The 27,500-nt window shown below is 42.2% G+C and overlaps 1 long non-coding RNA gene across 1 annotated transcript; it reads left to right on the plus strand.

The window, feature by feature from the left end:
- The first annotated feature begins 152 nt into the window (after window positions 1–152).
- On the plus strand, window positions 153–27,500 carry LOC148133011 (uncharacterized). The gene is made up of 3 exons (XR_015745887.1): window positions 153–256; window positions 25,355–25,526; window positions 27,149–27,500. It is a non-coding gene; the product is annotated as an uncharacterized LOC148133011 (long non-coding RNA).

A 27,500-nucleotide genomic window follows, 5' to 3' on the forward strand; every position in this document is an offset into this window, starting at 1 on the left:
CTGCTTTTTCCAGAGATTCTTCAAAGATGATTGGGCAGCTTTAAACCTGACAAATATAAATTTATACCAGTGTATCACAGGAAAAGCAGAGGTGTTACTCTACAGTAGAAAACTGATTTCATAGCCTATTTTTTTCTTTGTTATGTCATCCTGGATTGTGTAAATTCTACCATGTGGACCACACAATTTGCATGAGGCTTACAATTGCTGTTTCTCAAGGGATATCTACACATCACAATGAAGATATGTTCACACGGTAGGCAAATCTGTTTGGATAGTTGGAGAATGTAGTTTTATTTAAACATAAAAGCTGGATAGGGACATTAACAAAGGAGAAGCAGCATAGCTATGCATACTGGCCAATTTCAAACAATATTTATTTTAGTTTATTTATACAATGTAGAGGTTTCCTGAAGACTCTGGGCAAATTAAATTACAATTTAAAAACTAGAAAGAGTATTACAAACCTTTTGATTATTGCATGTTGACAAGAGAATTGATAGGGATTGTGGTCATATAAAGAAAAGCCTATGGATCGCAAGTTAAAGGGAGTTGGGTAGATTCCATTACCAAGGTTAGAGAAATAAGCATTACCTTATGTTAATAAGCTGGTTTTCACTATCACCATTCATTTTGTTTAAATCAGCATAATTATATAAAAGGTGCTAAGAACAGTTTTTATCCAAGTGCAGTTTTGAGTTTGAATGCAGGGTCATAAGATTTTTGTGGAATTAAATGGCTGAGAGTAATGGGGTATTTACATTTTTAAATTGCATAGAGATGATTGTATGGTTGGTTGTGTTTAGTTTAATTTTTTTTCTTTTTAGTGGTGTTTGTCCAGTTTTTACTTTGTGGAAGAGCACCTCATTTCGTTGCACCCGCTTGCGAGTGTAATGACAAATAAATTCTTATGTCTTATGTCTTATGTCTTAAACCCTGGATTTTCCTTTTGTCTTCCTGTTTAAAGAAGGGTAAAGATGATTGAAGTATGAATTCTGTTCTTTAAAATCTTGAGTGTGCAGAATGCCTTGGTATAGTTGTATGTATATATTTATATACATACATATACATACATACATACATACATACATACATACATACATACATACATACTCTAATGGCCCAAAGAAATATCTTAGATGGAAATGGCAACTGAATCCATGAGTTCAGCCACAGCCTCTTTGGTTTCAGTGCTTATGATTCTAGCAGTGTCTCTCACTAGATCAGATATTTTGATGTATTTTGGGTTGCCTTAGTAACTCAATGTATACATTATGGATGCCTATTTTAAAAGGAAACATGTATAAAGTCTGACGTGAAGATGTTCCAGCCCTCTGCATCCCCATGCTTACTATTAAGTTATCTGGAAAAAAAAGTCTTCTAAATTCTAGAAATAAATACATTTGGAGTTGGGTGGGGGGAGTATCTCCCAAGATAACATTTCTTCTGAACCAAATTTCAGCCAGCTGAGTTAGAAAGCTGAGGAACTGGGCTATCCAGCTTGATATAGCTTAAAATGGCACTTAGCTCAAACTTGACCTAAAACATTGTCATTAGAAACAAAATCCTGTGTTCAACCACTTTCAGTTTTGTTTGATTCTACTATTTTTCATTGAAATTAGACTAAGCCCATAAATAGGGCCATGACATATTATTTAACTATCACCCACTAGAAACATGTAAGGAGGGGAAGCTAGGAAATAGCTTTGCTGATATACCTATCAATCTGTTACCTCATAGAAGTGGCTAGGAACGGAGCCAGGCATTAAGAAAAGATAACATCTTAATTAGAAGTCACTGACAATTCAGGATAGCCAGGGCACAGCTGGTGCTAGACTTACTTCAACCAATCTGTACATAATGTGGACTCCACACTATAAAACTAGATAGAAAATAAAGATAAAGACATGACTAATCTATATTTTCAGAGTAGGGACTCTGTTACTTTTACAGAGTATTATTTCAGGGGGGATTGTTTTCTGTTAGGTGTAACCGAGAGTAACAGAGCAAGCCATAAGTGAATCAAAGAAAGCAGTTCAGCTTTTCATGAAAGAGAACAACTTCCTTAAATCTGTCTTATTAATAGCCAAAGATGGCTATGCAACTATCGGGAAAAATTATTGACCTTTAAAAAAAGTTCAAGTGACTTTGGAGCATAGTAACTACTGATATTTGCTATCAGAGAGGTGGAAGTTTGTATAGATAAACACTGAGCAAATGCAGATAATTCTTTCGGCCTTAAATAAAAGAAATACCACACAATGTGTGAAATGATTGCAAAAGCACAAGCAGAGCTGAGGAAGGCAGACTTCTAGAATAGACCCAGGCTTTGCTAACTTTATCCAAAAAAATTGCTGTCAATCTGTTGTATTATGAAACCAGCTAAGTAATATGCCATTTGCTAAAACAGCCTTTATGAACCTTTAACATGCCCTCAGTACAGAGGTGGCATTCAACAGGTTCTGACCGGTTCTGGAGAACCGGTAGCGGAAATTTTGAGTAGTTTGGAGAACCAGCAAATACCACCTCTGACTGGAGATTTTACAGTATCCTTCCCCTGCCACGCCCACCAAGCCACACCCACAGAACCGGTAGTAAAAAAAAAATTGAATCCCACTACTGCCTCAGTACATAGCCAGCATGCTCACCGTTACTTAGGATTATGGGAGCTGGAATCCAATATATCTGGAGACCATCAAACTGGGGAAGGCAGCCTTACCATAAATGCACATTCCCAACTATTTCCACAAAGGTCCTGGATAAACTGTGTTTGAGAAATAACAGAAGAACAAAAAAAGGGAAGACGTTTCTCCAAAAGAAAGAATAACATACATCTATATTGTCTATGGTTATTCTCAGTCATCTAGGTAAAGTTGTCCCAAAGGTGCTTTTTCAAAAAGCACCTGGACTTTCTTCATTTTTCTTTGAAGTCATTTCACTTCTCATCCAAGAAGCTTCTTCAGTTCTGACTGAATGGTGAAGAATGGAAGAATTTATGTTCTTTATAAATTTATATTCTTATATAGTATTTATATTATATTTTCAATTTCATTGTACACATGTTGTGCATTGACAATAAATGTTTGATTGATCTGGTTGTTAGCACTCTTTCTAAGAGCTGTTGAGGTCATTTGGAGGTTTATCTGTACTGTCACCTTGAATAGTGCAAATGGATGTGGAACTTTCTTGAAACACAGAGGTTGCATGCACTATTTAGGTGAGCTTGAGAGCGCAGATAAACCTCCAAATGGCCCCAACAATTCTCAGAAAGAGTGTTAACAACCAGATGACTGCAAGGAATATAAATCCTTCCATTTTCCACCATTCAGTCAGAAGTGAACAAGCTTCTTGGATGACAAGTGAAATGTTTTCAAGGAAAACAAAGTCCAGTTGCCTTTTGAAAAAACACTTTTGGGATACATCTATATTGGGAGATGCTGCTCCAAATTCCTTTCCATTCCTTTCTCTCTTTTTGTCCTTCCTGAAAAGAAAAGAAACATATTGCTGTCACAGTTCACAAAACTAAGGGTTCATTAAAACTGCAGAAAAAGTTCTTCCATAACCAGTATTGAAATAAATATTCTATGTTTTTTACATCAAAAAAGGAATATTGAAAGGGTTAACAAAGGCTGAGCCAGGGGGAAGGAATGAAGCCTACATAAGGCGCATTTGGAAATAATGTAAGATTTTGTACAGGGTGGAGGGTTTTTTTTTACTTTTTGAGGGGGGGGGAAAGCATAATTGCTACATGGGAGAAGGCCAGTGAAACAAATAGACTGGTGATCTCATCAAAGTAATAATGGTTCATCATCACCCATGTGGGCTGCCTGATGTTCCAGGGAGAGGAACAGCACGTTTATTTTCTGTAAATCTATTTGGATCAATTTAGAAAGCAGTGAATGTTTGATACATTGTAACGGGAAAGGGGGAAAAGAATGAATTGTTGTCAAGCGGGAAAAACAGTTTTGGAGCCATACAGGGGTGGTGAATGGAAATGTATATTTTTGAATATTTTGACAAACACTTGATGACATTTTAATAAAAGAAACACAGGAAACTCAGAAAACACCAATGCTTTCCAACCTATGTGATTCCCAATAATGAGGAACAAAACAGAAAGATAAAAGAATGTGAAGAAATTGCTAAAATTATAATTAGCAATATGAAAATTCAGCATAATCTGAATTTTTTTAATTATATATTCTTTTAAGTTTTCTGGTTCACAATACCAAATATTTTGTCTGATCAGGAAGTGATCTTCAAATTAACATTGAATTTCACTATGTTCCGTCACAATCTGATTTTAACTGGAGAGCTATGATTTTAGGCCGGTTTCATATCTTGCACTAAGGTTTCATTTATTTAACCATGGTTGAATAAATAAACCAGAACTGGCTTGGTTCATACAACAACTAAAGCATAAAACATTGTTTCTGATCACAGGACCGGGGTCACACAAGTTAGGCAAAACATCACATCAAGGTTTAAACATAATGTATGCATCCAGCTATCCATAATTTCTTAGCCCCTTTTATTACCAAGGATTTACCCTGAAGAAAGTGGTTTATTTCTTTATTTAAAACATTTGTATGACTTCCAATCTTACAACCAAACTCTGAGCAGGTCACAACAAAAGCATAACACACACACACACACACACACAAAACAGAAAGCTAGAACAGAAAATCCTGGTTCCACAATCACTTCTCAGATGCAATCCGGAGCACTCTCCCCCAACTTCACCTTATCCCAACGTTTGGGGAAGGGAAGTCAGCTCTTAAGTAACTTCTGGAAGGTTAATGGGATGGGGGAGGGGCTGTCGGATCTTCAGGGGAAAGGTATTCCATAGGCCAGGTGTTGCAACAGAAAAGATACCCTCCTGAACCTTTTCAAGATACCAGTGTTTAAGAGAAGGGACCTGCGGGGGTGCCTACTGCTGGGATGGGTAGATATTCTCAGGGAGAGTTGACATTATCTAAACAGTGATCCATTTTACATATTTTGAAATCCTCAGCAAAGCTTGCAGACAGGTGCCCATACTCTCAGGACTAAGTATGACACATTTTAGCTAGGAGCACCCTGACAAATGCTCACAGCCACAGCAGTGGTGGAGAAATTTAGTCTTTCCCCTTCTTAACAGGGATCCTGACAAAATTCATCTTCTGAAAATGTCAGTTGCTTTGAGAGGAACCTTCCCTTGGTCTGCAGAATCTCTTGAGGCAAATGCCAGCTTCCTGATAGGGAAGACTGTCTGAACCACAATCTTCCTGTGTGGCTCTTCATTGCAAGCCTCCTCCAGCTTATGCTTATCTCTAACATGCTGAATACTCTACCTATCCCTCCCTCACCAGACAAGACAAAGGGCCTGTACCAGCACTGCACAGCCTTCCCACTGGGTAGCATTCAATGGCCTTAAAACCCCATAGCTTTCATGATCGCTTCATCACAAGAACTGTGAGGGGCTTCCTCCAGGAGTTTTCCTTGACCGTCAAATCAGATGGAACAATTCTCAAAGAATCCTTCTGACCCTCTTCAGACCTTTACGGAAACAGTCAATGTGAGATTAATTAATCTGATTCTCCCTCATTGCCTTTTTGATTATATCTCTCTACAATGCAGATATAACAGAGCAGGCCTTACGATTAAGAGAAGCTATGACATGATCTTGGGATGCGGTGGCTCAGTGGCTAAAAGGCTGAGCTTGTCGATCAGAAAGGTTGGCAATTCAGTGGTTCAAATCCCTAGCTCCGCATAATGGAGTGAGCTCCAGTTCCTTGTCCCAGCTTCTGCCAACCTAGCAGTTCGAAAGCATGTAAAAATGCAAGTAGAAAAATAGGGACCCCTTTGGTGGAAAGGTAACAGCGTACAGTGTGCCCTCTGCATTTAATCATGCTGGCCACATGGCCACGGAGAAGTCTTCGGACAGCGCTGGCTCTTCGGCTTACAAACCCTAGAGCCGGAAATGACTAGCAGGCATATGCAGGGGAACCTTTACCTTTACCTATGACACAAACTTAAGGAGAGATTTATTTCCTTTTCTTGACAGAAACAACAATAAGGCTGGTATTTTTAATAGACAGCAAATAAATCCTGTGACCAAAAGCATTTGAGAAATCAGATTGGGCTTCAGCCAGTTTTGGAAGGTGTTGTATATCCCAGGAAGATCAGCCTTATCACATGAGAGTGCTTCAGGTCTCTTTGTTCTTCCTTATTTTGCTGCAGTATCAAGGAAGGAATTGGAACAATAGTATTCCTAAAGCCAGCAGTGACTTTTTCTGAGTCACTCTGATCTGGCACAGTTATCTTGGTTACACCCTGTTGAGATTATTGCAACATGTTTATGAAACAATCTCCCATGCATCTAGAGCAGTGTCTCTCAACCTTGGTGACTTTAAGGAGGTTGGGGGGGACTTCAATTCCCAGAATTCCCCACTAGCTGGCACTTCTTGCTTTAAGAATGTCTCTGGAGGTTCTCAGTCATCCAGGTCATGGTGGTCCCAAAGGTGCCTTTTCAAGAGGCAACTGTACTTTCTTGTTTTTCTTTGAAGACGTTTCGCTTCTCATCCAAGAAGCTTCTGAGGAACAGAGCTTGAGAAGCTTCTTGAATGAGAAGCAAAACGTCTTCAAAGAAAAACAAGAAAGTACAGTTGCCTCTTGAAAAAGCACCTTTGGGACAACCTGGGTTAAGAACTTAAGGACAACCCCTAATTACCAATAGGGCTGCCTATTACTAAAAATGGCAGACAGAATCATCTTCCCTTGAGCTGACAAACCACTGAAGCTGCACAGTATTGTTATAAACTGATGAAGCTGCATGTTTTGAATGCACAACTTGTTTTTAGCAGTTCATGTCAACATAGCGCAGCTTCAATGGTTTGTCGGCTTGAGGAAGGACAACACCGTTGCTAGTAATAGGCAGCCCATTCGTAAGTACATACGAGCTCTGACTTACATGTAAATTTGAGCTAAAGATAGAGAAACGGAACTTGTTCTTAACTTGGGGACTGCCTGTAATTACACGTAGTCCTCAACATGACCACAATTGAGACTAAAATTTATATTGTTAAGTGAAAAATCTGTGAAGTAAGTTTTGCCCCATTTTATGACTTTCCTTGCCACGTTTGTTAAGCGAGTCACTGAAATTGTTAAATTAATAGCGTGGTTGTTAAGTCAATCTGGTTTCCCCGTTGACTTTGGCTTGCCAGAAGGTCACAAAAGGTGATCACATGACCCTGGGGCACTGCAACCATCATAAATGCGAGTCAGTTGTCAAGCATCCAATGAAAGTCATGTGACCAATGTAAATCATGTGACCAGGGGATGCTACGATGGTCATAAGAATGAAAAATGGTTGTAAGTCACTTTTTTCAATGCCGTTGTAACTTTGAACAGTCACTAAACAAACTGTTGTAAGTCGAGGACTACCTGCACAAGTGAAGTGGGAAAAGAAGAAGGAAGGCTTAGTCCAAGAGATGCAAAAACCTCTGGGACAGTATAACTGTTTTGCTGATGCTTTTAGTTCCTGCTGTTTCTAACTGCTTGAACTGGGAACCGTCTATCACCCTCAGGAACTTAACCTAGCAAGCAGGTGCCTTCTCCCCCACCTGTGGTTTTCTTTCAGCTTTCAAGAATCTGGCACCGGCCTCTCTTATGGCACAATGGAAAAGTGATGAAAATGCTCCTCTCCTGAGGAGTGTCACTCAACCTCACCTTCCTGGTCACATTCACTGAATGTCTCTTTTTTTCCTAAAGAGGATGATGGTGATGAAATCTGGGGAATGTTATTCCCTGAAACTATCAAGTTCCTCTTGGTAGTGACAGACAGATCACCTGTGGTAGCAAATCTGATTTTCTGTCAGCTGGCATCTTCACCCCCAAATATAGTAACCACCAGGGCAAAGGCTGAGCACTTATAGGAACATCTGCTAATGTTACGTCCTAAGTTGCTGGGAATGTAACACATGGCAGGGTTTTATTTAGTCAGGGAAAATGGCCTGCTTGAAGACACGGTGACCATATTTTTCATCTTGAGGACAAAATCATATTGCACAATCTGACAGCGCGCCTGACAGTCTTTAGGAGCGGCTGTGAACATTTTTAAAACTGATTCCGGCAATTGAGAGTTTAAAAGTAAGTGAAGTAAAACCTCTTGATAAGATTAAACTCTTGGAGAGAAAGGAAACTGGAAAAAAAGGATTCATACTTTGAGGAAGATGGAAATGGCGTTTTAAGCCTCAAGTAGCCAAAATGACATCATTCCATAGTAGACATGTTTCAAAAGATAATTAACTGGAAATACCAGCTGTTTTAAGCAATCAACCATATTTTTTTGAAGCATCTCAATGGCCACCAAATGTTGCTCAAACACTGACCTTAGGTGCGTGGAAACTGGATGCCATTCCTGATTAGGGCACCTTGCCAGGGATGGTATTCTACCGGTTCGGCCTGGTTCGACCGAACTGGTAGCTCTGAGGGTCATCTGTGAGCGAACTGGTTTGCTCTGACAATCAGCTGCTGGGCCCGCCTGCCTATCCTAGGTCTATACCAGTGGTGGCTAACCTTTTTGGGCTCCTGTGCCAAAAATGGTGTGCGTGCTTGCATGCTTCCGCTCGCATGCTAACACCCAGAAGGCAATGTGCCCCCCGATGCTCCCTATGCATGTGCACGTAATCCCCACCCACCCACCCCTGCTGCCCCCTTACCTGCATTGTGCCTCACAGCTGATTTTCAGCTGGTTTGAGGCCTTTTTTGGCCTCCCAAAGGCTTGTGCAGGTTTTGCAGGTGGAAAACTAGCCCCGTTTCATCACTTCCGGTATTTTCAGGAAAACAGGAAGTGATGAAGCAGGGCTAGTTTTCCACCTAGAAAGCCTGCAGAAGCCTTCCTCAAGCCTTTGGGAGGCCGAAAAGGGCCTCAAACCAGCCAAAAATCAGCTGTGAGGTGCGCACCTGCCCAGTGAGGTAAGTTTGCCTGCAGCTTGCATGCCGGCACAAATGGCTCTGCATGCCACCTGTGGCTTCGCATGCCATAGATGCCATAGGTTCACCATCACGGCTCTATACTGACTTTTATTTCCCGGTTTTGAAGCTCAGCTGCTTCACGCGGCACAGCGAATTGCCACGCGTCAGCTGTTGAACACACAGGGAGAGTGTAGGATTGCAGGAGACGGTCAGTATCAAACCCTCTGCACACGTGCAAAGCACACATTTGGCACGTGCGCACGCACCCACCAGGCCATGCCCACAGAACCAGTGGTAAAAAAAGTTGAATCCCACCACTGCACCTTGCATTCCTAAGTGGAACTGCTGGCGCGCATCAGTTCTCTTTTCTGTGTGTTTGCATGGCCTTCCAGGGTGGAATGATTTATGTATCTAATGTATGAATTTTATGTCTATCTTTCCTTGCTTTACTTAAGGCTTGATTTCTTATTCAATACTCTGTCTTGGGAATTTATATATATACTTCTCCACATATATAAATACAGTCAAACATATAATACTAAAAGATGACTAGTCTACCCCGCAGCTCTCCAAATAAATTGCTGCAGCTAGTGCAAAATACGTTCTTTTCTGAGTAAGTCTGTAAGGCACTGTGAAAGGAGGCACTGTTCCTATTGCTAAAGATACAATATATAGAACGAAGACCTATATATATCTTAAGTTTTCGTGGGTCCTTACATGTATGGTATTCAGCTTTGTTCGGGTATTTTCCCACGTCATTATAGTTGTGCTTTTAAAGTTGTAGCAACGTTTCGGCAGAATCTCATCTGCCACCATCAGGCTTCTGTTATATTCTGGGCATGGGCGCAAGGAACGGAGACGAGGCAGTGAACGGTGAACTTCAACTCTTTATTAACGATCAGGAACAGAGCAAAAACCCTGGGCAGCAGCAGCTCTTTTATAGGGCTGGCTGCTGTCCCATTAACCAATGACTTACGTTAAAACGTTTAAATTATACCCAATGAGAGACGTTCCGCTAATAGCCAATCAGGTTGCTCCATAAGGTCCAATCCCAGCTCGCTATTCACGGGCCAATCAAAAGTGCAGGATTACGAGCCTGCTTTTCTAGCAAGGTTGTCAAGCTTTATTAAATACGTCTATGTTAGTTCATAACAGCTTCTATATTGTGTTCGATACACACACACACACACACACACGCACGCACACATAAACCCAGTCTCTTGACTTCAAGTGACTGGAACGTATGCAATATATAGCATATGTTCCAGTCATTTGAAGTCAAGAGCTTGGGTTTTTAAATATATATATATATATGGATTTGTGGGTCTTCATCTATTTTTGCTGTTGTACATGGTAAGAAAAACAAAAATGGTCATCTCCTGATTACAATAGCACCATGGCATGCCCAAGGAAACCATTTATTTTGGGAAAGAGGCTACATCCATTTTTTGGATGTAGTGCTATCGGAGCTGCATGGGCAGAATGTTTTAAACAACAATTTGTCATGCCTTTTTCCAAAACAAACTGCAGCCAGCAAAATTGTGGTCTCTTAAAACCAAACAGTTTGGGTTTCTTTTTTTCCAAGCGTTTCTTTCTGCTGCAAATCCGTCATCTGGTTATAGAAAGATGGTCTGCTGTTGAGGGTAACAGCAGGAGATTGACGCCATCCAGTTCTAATTCCAGAGTCAGCAAGGCCTGTCCACTATTCCCATGAACACAAGCAATCACTGCTAATCACACTGTAATCGGCAAACAACGTGAATGTTTCAGATACCATCTTCATCAGCTGTAGCAGGAAAAGCATGAAGCAGCACTATGGCTGATAAATCAACACAATTCCCTTTCTGACTTAGAAGCTGAGCTTCAGTGAAAGGCATTTGGCATTGATAAACTGCAGGTCACATACCTGAGAAAGGGGAGGGAGAATCCTGGTCGACAAAAATAACCCTCTCACTGATTCTTGGTTGTACCATGGAACCCAGGAAGGCTGAGTTTTGGACATTTTCATCCTGTTTCACATCCTAGATTGTGATTTTTTTAAAAAAAACTTCTCCCCGCAGACCTAGGTTTCAACTGATGGACTTCTAATAACAATACCAGACCTTTCCTGGATGAAAGAACTGGAACTCAAGCACACAGTTTTATGCTGCTCTGATCTCCTAAATTCACTCTTCTCTCTGCTCAAATGTTTTTTTTTTTGCTAGCTGCCTTATCCCTCTGTTAGTAGTGATGATGAGTAGCATGGAATTAAGCAAATTAATGGGCAGAATCCAGAAACTAAATTTTGTCAACATGGACTGGTGGTGGGAGTCCAGGCCTTCAGATAGGATACTTCCATACCAGGGGTCTCAAAAGTGTTTTTTTCAAAAGGTAACTGGACTTGTTTTGTTTTTCCTTGAAGAAGCTTCTTGGATGAGAAGCAAAATGTTTTCAAGGCAAAACAAAACAAATCCAGTTGTCAATCACTCAATCAATCAGAAGATTGCTCAGGCATCTGCTTGTTGTAGTTGAGAAATACTTTTTGTTACTGCATTATGTGACCATTCTCTTTTCAGAAAACTATCCGACAATGGATTTTTTTTTCTGTTTCCTCATACAAACCATTATAATTACTTAGTAAATTATATTAGCGCTACCAATTTTTATAATTCAACAATTTCTGAGCTTTATGTAACTTAACTAATACTTAATATTATAATTTTATTTTTATTTGTACTCTGCTTTTAACATGTAGACTTTATAAGTTTCCAGAGTCTGGCTGGATTTAGGTGGTCAAATAAAATTCACAAATAAATAAATGGATTCCAAACTAAGTTACTTGATTTGGGGTTCTATGAAAATCAGTGGGACAAAATTATTTCCTGTTTATTTCAACAGAAACTTAGTTCAAGTAACAGAAGAATTTACCCAGCTATAGCCATGTTTAGACAGATCTACTAAAATTAAGAACAAATTAGTCACATAAAATAATCCCCATTAACTTTGATGTAGCTAGTGTAAATATGAATAATCTGGAACAAATCATTTATTGTATCCAACTCAAACAGTTTTATCCAGACTGAGTCAGAATGGATCCAGTGAGTTACACTGGCTACGTATTAGTCACAACAAGCTTAATTTCCATTGTTTTCACTAGATCAACTCTGATATGACTAATTTGGATCCAGTTTATTTATTTATTTCAAATAGCATCGCCTTTTATTTATTTTATTTTATCCTTTTTGCAGTCTTCACGGACTTTCCCCCCGTAGTCTACGTATAGATTCTACACCTATAACCCTTCTATGTGATGCTTTTAGTTTAGTGGTTGCTAAAAAGGCAAGTTCTTTTTGAACTGCTGCTTGCATTAGCAGTTACATTTTCTGTTTTATTGGGATTATAGCTAATGGATTTTTTTTCAAGCTCAGTCACGGCACAAATTGGGATGTGGTGAAAAAAATTGATGTGGTACTTATTAAAAAAAAAAAGAAGCTACAAGACTCCAAACAACTAGATAGACCTAAAACCAAACTGGAATATGTTATGGTTGAGGTAATATAAATAATATTTACCACCAAGATTGTAATTTCCTCATTTACCTCTTATCTTTTGTCACAGTAATTTAGCATGGCAAGAACTGCTATTGTTAGCTTATCAGCAAAAAGGGGTAGAGGTTTTGCCCAATGTAGAAGTTACTGTACTATTTTTAACCCTCTTTAGCAAATTCTCAAAGAAAGTTCATTGTGTATAGGAGTTTAATCCAAAGCACTTCTATGCTGAATTTAGGATTAGAACATGTATAGAACATGTGATGGCCTCAGGGATTTAACCTTGCAACCTTTTGGGTGAAATTGAGTAGCAGGAGGATAAAAGCATTTTTGTCAGCAATTATAAGGATTCAATTGTTTATATAGTATTTATTGTATTTTCATTTACAATTATTTATAATGCTTGAATGCTACTTTGAGAGGTTTGTTACTATGGAAAGCAGAATATAAGTAATTCCAATAAATAAGTACACACCTATTTATAATTTCATTCCCTTGCTATTAATTTTAAACTTTACTTTCTATTTTTAAAATTGTAATTAACTGGTTTTTCTAAACAAAAAGTCAGCAAGTTGATCATCATCATCATCATCGTCATCCTTCTTCTAGCCATTGTCTAACCACCACAGGATAAAGGTCTCTTCCATATACTTCCAATCAATACAGTCCTGAGCTTTCTTTTGCCAGTTCGACCCACAATACTTGCTGATGTCGTTGATCCATCTTGTTTTAGGTCTCTTTTGTGAACACTTTTTATCAAGTGGGATCCATTTTATGACTGCCCTTTTTTGGCAGCCATCAGTTCTTCTTGCTATGTGACCAACCCATTTCCATTTCCATTTTTTTTACTCTCTTGATGATATTGTATATTTTCATTTGTTCTCCAATCCATGTGCAGGACTTTCTATTTTGCCTTTTAATGCCAAATGTATCTTTCCATGGATTTTTGTGCCACTCATAGCTTTTGTATCAATCGTAAGATTAGTGTCCAAGTTTCACCAGCATATGTTAAAGCAGATAGCACACACTGATCAAAAATGTTTTTATTCCAGGTGTAGTAAGAGAGGTTGCTCTTGAAAATTATGCTTAACTTGCCGAATGCCTGTGTTGTGTCCCTGACTAGCTAAGTCTTCAACCTGGTCCGCATTTTGAGCGGGACCACCGACTGTTCCCATTGGTTGGTGCCGTTTGACAGCAGACTATATAAGGAGCTGTCAAACGGCACTGCTTCAAATAAAGAAACGTTATTCTTCAGCTCCTGTGTCTGCCTGGTGTGTCCGTCCAACTAATACAACAGCCTGAATTTTGCAAATGTAGTTGTAAATAAGTAAATAATTAGGGTATTTAGAAAATATTCCCTCTTCATTCTAGCCTTTCTCCAGAAGTCACAGCCCTGCTTCTTGCATTAGAATAGCAGTGAGAAACAAAGCAGCCCATAGCCAACACATAATTTTATAATCCACTGAGCATCTATGGATTCCACCAGTGAAATTCAGAAGCAAAATGGTGCCTTTTCAAGTGAGTAATTCTCTGCTCTTTCCTCTCTCCAACCAATATGTGGAGAGTTGGGTTAAATTTCTACAAATCTTAAGCCATCTACTTTACACTTCAAAAATCCCAGCTGCAAAAGCAAAACTAAGCAATAAAACAACCAAAATAGGGCTCCCTGATAGAAAAGTTGTCCACCCTGCCTTAGAAGAATCTGAAGTAATAAAGCGAGCTCCACACCAATCACCCCGTGCTTGAGAAACCAGCTTGTGAAGATATGTTGGTTGGACTAAGATCAGAGATGAGGTTGTTTTGAGAAGAATGCCAGAAATTCCCTTCCTACCTTTGATCATGTTCTCTAAAGCTTTCATATACATGCACACACAGACTGCTAAGGCTGCCCATGTTTTTATACTTAAGAGGGCTGTTATCAAATTTTTCTGAATCATTAGGTACAGTACAAATCAAAAATGCCCTCTCTAGCTGACACCGTGCCATGTTTAGATAATTGGGGCTACTAACTCAAGCAATTTGAAGGAAGGCTAAAAGTATCTTTCCTTTCCATACTTTCTTCCCCATGCTGTACTAAGCCCTTCCAATTTGGCTTTCCCTTTTTCTGCATGTGCTACATTCAGAATTCACAGTATAACGTTCTCTTTTTGGCTTCAGCTTTGCTGATTAAGTGATAGCGTTTGCTTGAAAAGACATGAAGTTACAAAATATGCAAATGCAATTATTGGAACAAAACTGACTAATGAGTTTTAAAGGCCAATTATTTTTGTATGCCTACTTTTCAAGCAAAAGTCATTGATCATTCTAACTTGCAATTATCCATATTACTTCTGTGCAGTTTTTAAACTTACTGGTTCTATGAGTTTTTCGCTTGTAGAAGACATAATATAAGACATAATATAAGCTGAACCAGTCATTTTCTGACTAAAAATATCTCTTGAGTCTTGAATGATGTGTGTGTGTACTTTCTGCATGATGGAATTAAAATGACAGATAAATAGGAACATTGTTCAAAGAAATTGCTTTATTGTGTCTTGTTTACTACTAGGTTATCATTTTGATACGTTCAAATATCAGTGATTTTTGCATATGCATTCAATCAAAATTAGCATGAGCCCTGACTTTCATTTTTCTTTTTGAACGTACCAATAATCTTTATTAATAAATTCAAAGCTACAACATTCCACTGTTTAAAACAATTGTATACATTCAAAAATAAATTCTACTGATTTCAGTAGCACTTTTTTTCTGAGTAGTCCTCCTCCACAAAACTATAAACCCTCATCAGTCTGTCCTTGGTTACAGATGGAATCAATTAAACAACAAAGTGTATTGACAACAATGCTACTAAAGAAGTCACACAGACAGTAAAAGAACAGGAAATAGGGAGGGATGTGGTTAGGATCTCAATGAAGGCATTGCTGAAAAAGAGAAGGATTTATAAGGGAATCTGTTGGATAGAACTATCCAGATCTCTTTGGTGGAGTTTCGAATGAAAACTTTTCAGTCTGCCAGGTCTCAAGAGTGAATTGCAAAACTCTGACTAGTGTTTGTAAGCCACAACAAGTACCCGCAAAAGATTGCACAGTAAGTTTGATCCAACCACACAGCTGAATAAACACATCTGAAGATTTGAAACAGTATTCTGAGCCTTAGGAACACCAGCATTTTAGTAGCACTTCATACCAGGAAACCAGTGCTGGACTCATGCACTTATGCACTGGCTAACTTTGTCATCTGAGTTAGTTAGTTTAGATCATGGGTCCCAAGCTGTTTAACTCACGATCCCTTCATGAACTTTCAGATTGTTCATCGACTTCCAGAAGTTTATTATATAAAAAATACAATAAAAAATACAAATACCACTTTATCTAATAGCATTACACATAATAATTTTTGGCTGCTCAAGCTATTTGAACTAATGCAAACAAGCATGGAATTGAAAAAAATCATCAATTGATCAAAGTGCAGGTTGTGCAAAGCAGCAGAAGAAGCAGTAGACCATATATCCAGCTTGCTCAAGAAGATCACACAAACGATTATAAACAACAACATTACATAATGATCAAAATGATTCACTGGAATATTTGTAAAAATTATAATGTAATAGTAGTGGAAAATTAGTGGGAACATACAGTATAATTGAAAAAAATAGCCAAAAATTAGCATGTTAAAATATTTTAGGATTTCCAAATACAGACTGATAAACTCTTGGCTCATAACATACTAGATATAACTGTGGTTGACAAGAAGCAAGTGTGGATAATTGATGTGGCATAATAGAATAGAAAACAAAGAATTGGAGAATGTTACAAAGTATCAGAAGATTGCTCAGAAGATTGAAAATTGAAACTGAAAGATTATAGCATGAATCGGCTAAGGTAGCCTCAGTGGTTATCAGCATACAGGGTGTGAGTGTCATACCAAAACATTTTAGACAAATCTTTCAATTGCAGAATTACACTGCTTCAATCTGCACATATATTATGCTGATACATTATATGACATTCTAAGTTCTTGGGAACAACTCAATGCTTATGAAGGCCAGCACCAGCTGCAGAACTGGCAGCTATGACTTTACATTGTGACAAACAGGTTATAACATTGACCTCTCGGATAGTCCCATCAACTCTTGAAGAACTTGGTTTAGAGTCTGCTGCAGTTGGTTCAAAAATGGAGCAAAGCTGTATCTTTCTTCATAATAGAATTATATATAAAACTGTATATAACCGGGGAGCAAACTCCACACTCACTAGTTATGATAATGTCACCTAGTTGGGTAATGAAATGTCAGCAAGCAGGAATCCCATTAGAGCTGTGGTGGCGCAGTGATTAGAATGCAGCACTGCAGGCTACTTCTGCTGCCTGCCCACTGCCTGCAATTTGGCAGTTGAATCTCACTAGGCTCAAGGTTGACTCAGCCTTCCATCTGTTCTGTATTGTACATTAGCATTCTTGTAAATAACCATTCTGATTGGCTAAGACGCACGGCGATCCGATTGGTCGAGCAAGCCGTACTGATTGGCCCGCTGCGAATCCCCCGCGATTGGAGGAAACCAATCGCGGGAGATTCAAAGCGGTGTCATTGGCCGCAGCTTGGCCGGCAAGTTCTATATAAGCCGCCGCATACCCTAGCCGAGCCGAGTCAATCTCGGGACTAATAAAGAGCTGAAAATTAGTCACTGACTCCTGAGCCTTCTTCGAGTGCCGACACAACACTGGCGACGAAGGTGGGATCGCGGAACTGAGACCCACCAAGCACGTGGTAGAAACAGCCAGCAAGATGGCAAGCATCGCACCGCCCGCACCCTTTAACCAAGCTACTGAGGACTGGGAATCATACATAGATCGATTCCTGATGTTCCTAGAAAGCAGCAACCTCAAGGACGCGAATGGGCAGAAAAAAAGGGCTGTTTTCCTGACACACTGCGGGCCTGCAGTGTTTAAGATGGCGAAAGCCCTCGCGAAACCCAAAGATGTAAAAGCGATGGACTGGGCCAACCTCGAGCCTCTACTGCAGAGCCACTATGCCCCCGCCGTGCCCACCCTCATCCGGCGACACGATTTCTACTACCAGGACCAGAAGGAGGGTGAGAGTATCGGTGATTTCGTGGCTGATCTGCGGAATCTGGGGGGCATGTGCAGCTTCACAAACATGGACGAGGCGCTACGAGACCACGTCGTCCTCAGGCTCAAAGATCCCGTCCTTCAGAGCCGGCTGATGGCGAGAGGCGACATCTCCCTCGCAGATGCCCTCGCCGAGGCAACCGCTGCCGAGGCAACCCGGAACTCCGCAGCCCAAATGCGACGAACCGACGGGACAGATTGACCCGCAACCACCGAGACAACCCAAACACCTGAGACACTTCCAGAGACAACCTGCCGAGCGACCACCACCACCCATCATGGCGACCTCGACTCCCTCTCCAACACCACCGATGAAGAGGAGGACATCCACCGACTCCAAGCGGAAAGAGACTGGCACGAGCGGCGGAGTCGTAAGTCGGGGCTGCAATGCGCCGGGTGCGGGGGCGACCATCCTCGGTCAGACTGCCGTTTCCTTGAGGCGATCTGCCGGCACTGTGACAAAAGGGGGCACATCGCTCGAGTCTGCTGGTTCAAACGAAACTACAGCCCCCGATGGCAAAACAGCAATGGCTGAAGACGAGACAGCACTGCCCCCCGGGCAAGAGACCGCCAAGCCGAGAGCCGGTGGAGCCGAGATGGATGGAGCCAATGAAATGGCGAGAACCGACAAAGAGAAGAGACCCATCAGATGGTCATCATCGGCCATTTGTCTAGCTGGGATGCCCGCAAAGTACACGTGGAAGTGGGCATCGAGGGCCAGCCATGCAAAATGGAGGTGGACTCTCCATGGTTGCATGGTGGGAAATCAAGCGCCTGATGCCCAACCTCCACAAGAGGGAACTGGAAAGTCAAAAGCTAATTCTAAAGGACTACCAGGGGAACCGCATCTCCGTAGTCGGAACCAGACAATTCAAAATCACTTTCAAGGGGCGAACAGCAGCACTTCCCCTAACGATCGTGGACCGAGACCGACCCAGCCTCTTGGGACTACAGTGGTTTGCGCTGCTCGGAATCGGAGTGACGGGCATCGACCACATCACCGAAGCAGACTGGGAAGAACAGCTCGCAAGGGACTTCCAGGAGGTCTTCGACGGCAGCCTAGGCAAGTACCGAGGGCCCCCTATTTCCTTCAGCCTAGATCCCAGCATCCCCACGATCTGCCTTAAACCGCGGCGAGTGCCTTTCGCACTCAGACCCAAGATCGATGAGCAGATAGACAAGCTCATCAAACAGGGAGTGCTAGAACCGATCGACCATGCCAGATGGGAGACCCCCATAGTCACCCCGGTCAAGCCCGATGGGTCGGTGAGAATCTGCGGGGACTATAAGGCCACCCTAAACTGCGCCTTACAGCAAAGCGCCTACCCCGTCCCGGTAGTACAGCACCTCCTGCACTCACTGGGGGGGCAAGGTTTTGCGAAGCTCGACCTGGTGCAAGCCTACCAACAACTACCGGTCGACGCAAAAACCGCCGAGGCGCAAACCATAGTAACCCACCGGGGGGCTTTCCGCTGCAAGAGACTCCAGTTCGGAGTCAGTGTGGCACCGGGAATTTTCCAAAGCTTTATGGAAAGACTACTCCAAGGCATCAAGGGGGTAGTGCCCTACTTTGATGATGTGCTGGTATCAGCGGCCAACACGAAACAATTAGAAAGCCGCCTAAGGGAGGTGCTACAAAAATTCAAAGACTCAGGGCTGAAAGTCAAAAAAGAAAAATGTCAGCTGTGCACCGAGAAAGTCGAATTCCTAGGGTCCCTCCTGGACCAGCACGGAATCCACCCCACAGAAAAAAAAAATCAGGGCCATCAAAGAACCCCCAGACCAAATAATAAACCGAACTGCAGGCATTCCTCGGGCTGATTAACTTCTATAATGTTTTCCTGCCCCAAAAGGCGACTGCAGCGGAGCCTTTGCATAGGCTACTCGACAAAACAGCCACTTGGAACTGGGGAAGGCAAGAGGAAAATGCATTCAACCGGACAAAAGATCTACTCACATCAGACGCTGTCCTCATTCAATACAGCGAGACCCTACCATTAGCGGTCACATGCGACGCATCACCTTTCGGCGTCGGAGCCGTCCTCAGCCACACTCTCCCCGATGGAAAAGAAGCACCCATCGCCTTCTTTTCAAGAACCCTCTCAAAACCAGAAAGAAATTACAGCCAGCTGGACAAGGAGGCTCTGGCAATCGTCGCCGCCGTAAAGAGGTTCCACGAGTACCTCTATGGCAGGACCTTTACCATCATCACCGATCACAAGCTGCTGCTGGGAATCCTGGCAGGGAACAGGGCCACCCCGAACATTCTATCTCCAAGAATGACAAGGTGGTCCGAATTCCTTGCTGCCTACAGTTACCGGCTAACACAGGTAAGACAATTGCCCACGCAGACGCCCTGAGCTGCATGCCGCTGCCCGACCTGGACGCCGACCCAGCACCCACAACGTCCACCCTGAGCATAGAGACTCTACCCAATCTCCCCGTAACCGCGTCAGACATTGCCCGCAAAACCAATAAAGACAAACGTCTGGCGCGGGTTTTACATTGGGTAGAGAAAGGGTGGCTGGAAAAAGACGACGACGAAAAATTCAGGACATTTCGGAACCAGCAAACAGAACTTTCTATACAAAAGGGTTGTTTACTATGGGGGGATAGGGTTGTCATCCCGGAAAAATTACAAGAAAGGGTCTTGGAATTATTGCATGAGTGGCACACGGGCATCGTTAAGACTAAAGCCCTGTCCAGGAGTTACGCCTGGTGGCCAGGGATGGACAGACAAATCGAGGCTTGGGTGGCAACATGCAGACAATGCCAAGCATCCAGGCCAAGCCCCCCCGCCGCCCCAATCCTGGAATGGGAAACCCCCAGGGGACCATGGTCCAGGATTCACATAGATTTTGCCGGACCTACAAAGGGACACACCTTCCTCATTACGGTAGATGCTTACTCCAACTGGCTGGAGGTAAGCAACATGAGAACTACCACCACGGAGGCCGTTACCAAAGAACTCAACAGACTATTCTCAACCCACGGCCTCCCAGATGTCATTGTATCAGATAATGGGCCCCAATTTACATCGCTGGAATTCGAAAAATTCCTAGCGGAACAGGGAATACGGCATGCGCTGACAGTGCCAGTACATCCGGCGGCGAATGGGAGGGCGGAACAAATGGTCCAATTTACAAAAAAAAACAATCCAAAAAATAGAAACCGGGGAAATACAAGAAAAGATTAATAAAATGCTACTCATACAACATATAACTCCAAACACGACAACCAACAAAAGCCCGGCAGAACTATTAATGTGGAGGAAATTAAGGTCCCCACTTGACAGGGTGCACCCCACATACAACCCAGAAACACCCCCCCCGACTCATCTAGCAAACAACGAACATTCGCACCAGGCGACGCAGTATACGTAAAAAACCTCACAGGGGACCCACTCTGGGTACCAGCAACCATAACCCAGGTGACAGGTCCCCGCTCATACCGGCTACAAACAACCGACGGACGAGTATGGAAAAGGCACATCGATCAGTTAAGATTGAGAACCAACACGAGAAATACAACCGACACGCAAGCACACACAGAAAAAGAAACCACAGGGGGAAGGGGAAACCCCGACACCAGCCAAGAGGGGAGGGAAAACCCCGGAAACCAAAATAGCCAACCCCAACAAGAAAGAAACCAAAAATACTCACCAACCGAAACAGGAGCAGACGAACAACTCGAAGCCTCGCCTGGGAGAAACAGCCAAGCCAGCTCAACCAGCCCGGAAAGACCGGGCGGGAGCAACAAAGCCAGCAGCTTGACCAACCTGAGTAGACCAGGAGGGAGCTACAGCGAAAGGCCCGGCTCACCCTTCCAGGCGGTTCCATCGATGAGGCAAGGAGCAACACAGAACCCAACCGAACTGCTCGAAGACCAGACACCAACTAACCTGCGCAGGTCCAGTAGGCAAGTACGGAGCCCCACCTATTTACGGGACTACATCACGTAGGACCATACCAAGAGGGGAGGGGTGTTCTGTATTGTACATTAGCATTCTTGTAAATAACCGTTCTGATTGGCTAAGACGCGCGGCGATCCGATTGGTCGAGCAAGCTGCACTGATTGGCCCGCTGCGAATCCCCCGCGATTGGAGGAAACCAATCGCGGGAGATTCAAAGTGGTGTCATTGGCTGCGGCTTGGCCGGCAAGTTCTACATAAGCCACCGCATACCCTAGCCGAGCCGAGTCGATCTTAGGACTAATAAAGAGCTGAAAATTAGTCACTGACTCCCGAGCCTTCTTCGAGCACCGACACAACACCATCTTTTCTGAGTTCAGTAAAATGGGGACCCAGATTGTTGGGGGCAATGCTGTGCTGACTTTGTGAGTGGTACTGTGGCCTAGAAGTGGAGTTCTCGCCTCACAATCAGGAGGCTGTGAGTTCGATCCTAGGTAGAGGCAGATATTTCTCTCTCTCTGGGCACGATGAGAATATATCTGCTGAATATAACTCCGCATTGGTGACAGGAAAGGCATCTGGCCAATAATCACTCAGCTCCATTCAGTTACCCAGACTCCACTCTGCAATGGATTATGGGATCATTAAATGATGATGATGATGATGATGAATGTGCTGACTCTGTAAACTGCTTAGAGTGGGTGGTAAAGCACTGTTAAGTGGTATATAAGTCTAAATGCTATTGCTACCTCATCCCATAACCTGGCTCTTCCAAGACAACCTAAATCTAAGTAGGTTTGGAATAACCTCTGTCCAGCCTTTGTAGAAACAGGTGACCATGATGACAACTATTGAGAATAATGCTAAGTTACAACTTATAGGAGCTTAAATGCATACATCATGTCTTAAAAGTTGAATAATGGGGCTGGCAATTTGTTATATTTCCTTTTTATACTGTGCGGGGAGGAAGATTATTTCCAATGGTCCAGCAACCCGGGAGATGGGATGCTGAGCGAGTGCTATCATCTTCATTCTGCTTCTAGTCAGATGGAGAGTGGAGATGGTTTGAGGTTATTTCTGTGCCCCCCCCCCCGTTTCAAGGTTGGTAGAATTAAAAATGATCACATTTGGCTTTGAATTGCTTTGACATGTTAGGGATGGAAATAGTGGTTGGTGTGGAAGTGTCAGTAGCTTGGTAATAATCAGTCAAAATGCCGGACCCTTCTGAAGAAAACAATGATTCAAAAAATTCATGAAGAGGAACAAGGACTGTGAATCTGTTTTGATCCCATCTCAAATCTTCATCGGCAGGATGGAAGATTGGCGCAAAACCTATTCACATTTAGCTGAAAGGCATGGGCTCACCTGTATGACCTTAGGTGTGGAGATACAAGTGTATTTACCGACATGCTCTCCTTTGGGTCTTTCACCCAGCACATGAAGATTTGGAACTAGAAGAAACAGTGATGCTGGGGAAGGAGTTAAAACACATAGCCTTTTGGTTCTCTCCCCAAGTATTCTTTCTCCGGAGCTTAATATGGAACTTATCTCTTTCTGAATCATCTGAAATATGATTATGAGGTTTCACACTGGATTCCTTGTAGGTTTTAGTGATTTACTTTATTCCCCCTATTCCAGTGGTGGCATTCAGCCAGTTTGAACCAGTTCAAACAAACCACTTGTTAAATTGCCCACTCCCTGTTATCAAAGGGGATCCTGGGCCCCGCACTGCACTGCAATGGAGAAATGGGCAACGGAGCAGCCAGCATGAAGGAAGGAGAAGGCCGCTTTCCCTCTTTCTTCTCCCTGCTCCTCCTCCTCCTTCCCTTGTGCTGGCCGCTCTGTTGCCTGTTTTTTCGTTTCAGCACAGCGCCCAGGATCCACTTTGATAGCGGTGTATGTGTGTGATAATAATTTGCCTGGCTAAAATAACCCTGCAGTCTCCCCTACATTGGGCCCAGCTTTGATTGTGCTGCCAACTTAATTCCTCCTTGCCCCTCTCACTTTTGCTGCAGACTGACCAACAGCCCCTGCACGCAGCTCCATGGGGAGGAGAGGAGCTCCACTTCCCTCCAATTCTTCACCTTCTCATGTGAGCCCTCAGGAGCATCAACTCCTTGTCTCTATGGTAACCTCTCCTCGTTCCTCGAAAACCTTGCCTCTTAAAGGAGCCATGTCCAGAAGGTTGGAACAGCCATGAGACCAATGGCTGTCACTGGAGGATGGGGGTGGGCCACGCCTCCCACAACAGCCAATCTGACCCTGGGCGAACCGGTTGTTAAATTATTTGAATTTCACCACTGTGCCTGTTCCTATTTGGCCTTTGAGTTGGGAGGGAGGCAAAATCACTTTGCCCTTCCACTTACCTATGAGCACCCCTTAATTTGCAGACTTTATCTGGAATCTCCTAGAAAGTAATGTTTCTTAAGCCCATTTTGGAATGGTTCTGTTACCACCATTGTTTCCAACACTGCAGGGAGAGTCGTTGTGTAATTTGTGCTAATAATGAGGTAATCTGAAATACTGGATTTATCTTTTACCTTTCCCTGCAAACGGCCACACATCACATTTTACGAGCTTCAAAACTCTGCATTTGGAAGTCTTAATGTTGATGGAAGAGATCTGGATCTCTGCCTCAAAGTTCTACCTTCCTGAAACTGCTACATCATCCCTAACAACCAACAAAATGATTGCAATTCTGGCTTCTTCCTTTTCCCTCCTAATGCCCTCCCTCTTTTCTCTCCAACTTTGCAATGCAATACCAAGAAGGAAGAGAGTCAAATTCCCACCTCCAATTCATTGCTCGCTTTCTGCCACAATCTGTTAATAGCAGCTTTCTCTATAAAAAAGATAATGCTGTTAGAAACCCAACTGTCCTTTATTGTTATTGTTGCAAAACAAAACAAAACAAAAATCACCCCTAGCTGAGCTATAAGCATGACATAGAAACTGTGAAAGAATTTAAAAAAAAAAACCTCCAATGGTACAAACTGAAAATGCTTTTTTTTAAAAAAAACAACTGCTTTTGGATCTCTCCTCTTAGTCTGCTTTTGTTCTTACTCTACAAGATGCAATAATGGATGATGAATTTAGCAGATTACAGGTGTTGATTTAGAGAGGTTTCAGATAATATATAGAGAGAGGGTAGAATGACAAATGTTTGGAAAACTAAAACATCGGGAATCTGACATAAAGGATGAGGAATATATGCCATTGCAAAGGAAACCTCAAGTTTATGAGAAATCCCCCATAACTCTTACCATTCATCAACACACACACACACACACACACACACACACACACACACACCTCTTTCTTACAGCATTATTGCAAAGATGGGTAGATTGATCTAAAGTAGTCTGTATGTCTGTGATAGGTGCTAAAATATTCTATCTATCTTTAGATGAATAATAAAAACCTGTTGTGTGTTACATTCTGTAACATAGGAAGCATATTTTTCTAATACACATTTTATATAGTTCCCCCCCCCAGTCATTATAGCAATAGCACTTAGACTTATATATTGTTTCACAGTGCTTTACAGCCCTCTCTACAGAGTGAACCTATTGCCCCCAATAATTTGGGTCCTCATTTTACTGAACTCGGAAGGATGGAAGGTTGAGTCAAACTTGATCTGGTCAGGATCGAACTCCTGACTGTGAGCAGAGTTAGCCTACAATACTGCATTCTAACCACTGTGCCACCATGGCTCTTTATTACTATTACTAGTTTCCAATCAGCATTGTGCAATGAGTGAAGATATCATAGCAGCAGTAAGGTCATGGGAAGGACCAAGTCCTCAGTGCTATTCATACCAATGTTTTTTTTAAAGGTGGCAACTTTAAGATGAGCTGTCTGGGGAATTCTGGGAATTGAAGTTCAAACATCGCAAAACCTGCCAGACTTGAGAAACCCTGATCTACGTGGATATCAATCTATGCTTTTGACCGCAAGCTGCCTTTGCAGTTACTTTTGAGTGACATCCACTTTCAGTGTCTACGAAGGTAAATGAGGGAGTGAGAAGCAACTGGGGGAAGAGATAGCTAAACTCATTCTTTCTCCCCCCCCCCCCACTCAGTGATGGGATTCAAAAAATTTTTACTACCAGTTCTGTGGGTGTGGCTTTGTGGGTATGGCAGGGGAAGGATACTGTGAAATCTCCATTCCCCCACCACTCCCGGGGGAAGGTTACTGCAAAATCCCATTCTCTCCCCACCCCACTAACCTGCTTTCCAGCTCCGTTCTCCTGTGTAGGGCAACAAAAGAAGACCCAGCCGATCAGTTGGGACTCGGGAGGCAGAGAATAGATGGAAGCGGGGCCAGTCAGAGGTGGTATTTGCCGGTTCTCTGAACTACTCACAGTTTCCGCTACCGGTTCTCCAGAACTGGTCAGAACCTGCTGAATGCTACCTCTGCCCCCCATCCAGGGTGGGTGTTGCACCCAAAATATTGGCAAGATTCCAGCAATCCTTTAATGAAAGTCCAATTTACATCATCCCTTGGTATGTACAATTCACCATCTAGTCACCTAACTGGCTCCTAACTGGCTCTGTAGAAATAAATTAGAAAAGTTGTCCTTTAATCGAAGTCAAACCCTAAGATGGCCATCCATCTCAAAGGTTAAAGCCATGTTATAAAGCCTTCTGCTAAGTTATTTATACAGTCAGTGAGAAGAGAGAGGTCAAGATATTGATTTCCGCAAAATGCCAGCAGTTCAAGGATATAGAAAGACTTATTTCTTTTTTCCCCCTGTACTCTACACAATTTATTGAAGATAACCACTAACAGCATTAAACAAAAAAAAATAGCACGCGGCATATAATTTATACATTTGCTATTTTGTGGGTCCTATGGCTTATCATGAACTTATTTCATACATCATGATTCATCCCAAAACATGTGAACTTCAGAAATAGTGCAACACAACAGCTTCCAAATGATAGGACTATCTGCATTAAAAATAACAGCCATTGTTTTTGTTGTTAGAAGAGCATCAACAAAAAAATTAACCTTGCAGTCTATGATATGAATGAAATGATGTGATAAAGCCAATTTATGGAAACTAAAACTTCAGCCCTGCTCAGTTCCTGAACAAGAGGAATCTCTCATGCGATGGCAAGTATTTTGCCTTTTTAAGTTCCATAATAGAAAAGAGGTAGAATATACACATATGGCTACCGTGTCTTGTTATAAAATGGGTACCATAATGTTTTTGGGTGCATCTTTCAGTTATGGAATCTTTAGCTATGGTGGCTGCAGTACTGCAGGCTACTTCTGCTGACTGCCAGCTGCCAGCAGTTCGGCAGTTCAAATCTCACCGGCTCAAGGTTGACTCAGGCTTCCATCCTTCTGAGGTCAGTAAAATGAGGACCCAGATTGTTGGGGACAATAGGCTGACTCCGCAAGCGGCTTAGAGAGGGCTGTAAAGCACTATAAAGCAGTATATAAGTCTGAGTGACCATTTAGAACTGTGATAGAAGACTGCAGGCTCCATATTCTGAAGGGCAAAAAGGCACATGATGTATACTTAGAGAGTTATTAGATGTGTGTCATCCTGAATTCCTTCCAGAACCAAAAAAAAAAAAAGCTTTCTACTGGATCTTTCTTCTGTATGTTTTCCCCATAGCAAACATCTGGGACAGAGAAAGAGTGATTAGCCTAAATTCACACACTGGATCTCAATAGCTGATCTAACTTGGATCTCCTGACAGCTACTCTATCAACAGCAGGGAGGGAAAAACCATGGTATTTATAGGCTGTTTGGAGCCATTCCAAAGCATCTCATTCACTGGTAAGATTTTGAACCAGACACGTCTTTAGTGCAGGCCATTAAAGCTCCATTAAAGCTTTTTTAACTCCTGTGATCAGACATAACATCAGATTTAACAATAAAAGGATAGAATAGCTTTGCATCGTACAAGTGGGCAATATTTTTAACAGCTTACTTATCAGAAATAAATCAACAGTGGTATTTCATC

The sequence above is a fragment of the Notechis scutatus genome, chromosome 1 (genome assembly GCF_049901735.1).
Source record: "Notechis scutatus isolate UNSWTSFEM ecotype Mainland chromosome 1, rNotScu1.2, whole genome shotgun sequence".
Taxonomy (NCBI): Eukaryota; Metazoa; Chordata; class Lepidosauria; order Squamata; family Elapidae; genus Notechis; species Notechis scutatus.